This window comes from Mus caroli, chromosome 4 (assembly GCF_900094665.2).
Source record: "Mus caroli chromosome 4, CAROLI_EIJ_v1.1, whole genome shotgun sequence".
NCBI classification, from domain to species: Eukaryota; Metazoa; Chordata; class Mammalia; order Rodentia; family Muridae; genus Mus; species Mus caroli.
In genome coordinates, this window is record NC_034573.1 from 2,306,245 (window position 1) to 2,307,372 (window position 1,128).

Sequence of the window (1,128 nt, forward strand, 5' to 3'; positions counted from 1 at the left end):
GAGACCCAGACCTCTGCGCACTTTCCCCACCTGGGATGAAGGTGAGATTGCCATGTTGTATCCCAGGTCCCTCAGAGACCAGTCTGTGCAGGAGAGCACACAGGCTACAAAAGCAACATAGCTTCTTGAAGATGATCCCTTCAGGCCTTGATCTTCAGCCAGGAGGAATAGCTGAGCTCCAGACTTCTGTGCACCTTCCCTGCAAGAGGAGAGCTTGCCTGTAGAGAATGCTCTGACCACTGAGACTCAGGAGAGAGATGGACTCCCAGGAGTACTTACTGCTTTTAATATTCTGTCTTTATTTAGTGCATTTGTTGTTCTGATTATTATGTGTCAGGAGGAATTTCTTTTCTGGTCCAGTCTATTTGAACTTCTGTAGGCTTCTTGTATATTCATAGGCATCCCTTTCTTAAGGTTAGAGAAGTTTTCTTCTATAATTTTGTTGAAGATATTTACTGGCCCTTTAAGTTGAAAATCTTCATTCTCATCTATACCTATTATCCGTAGGTTTGGTCCTCTCATTGTGTCCTGGATTTCCTGGATGATTTGCGTTAGGAGCTTTTTGCATTTTTCATTTTCTTTGATTGTGGTGTCCATGTTCCCTATGGAAACTTCTGCACCTGAGATTCTCTCTTCCACCTCTTGTATTCTGTTGATGACGCTCACATCTATGGTTCCTGATTTCTTTCCTAGGATTTCTATCTCCAGAGTTGTCTCCCTTTAGGTTTTCTTTATTGTTTCTACTTCCATTTTTAGATCTTGGATGGTTTTGTTCAATTCCATCACCTGTTTGGTTGTGTTTTCCTATAAATCTTTAAGAGATTTTTATGCTTCCTCTTTAAGGACTTCTACCTGTTTAGCAGTGTTCTCCTGTATTTCTTTTTTTTTAAATATTTTTTAATACATATTTTCCTCAGTTACATTTCCAATGCTATCCCAAAAGTCCCCCATACCCCCCCCTCTTTCCCTACCCATCCATTCCCATTCTTTTGGCCCTGGCATTCCCCTGTATTAGGGCATATAAAGTTTGCAAGTCCAATGGGCCTCTCTTTCCAGTGATGGCCGCTAGGCCATCTTTCAATACATATGCAGATAGAGACAAGAGCTCCGGGGTACTGGTTAGTTCAT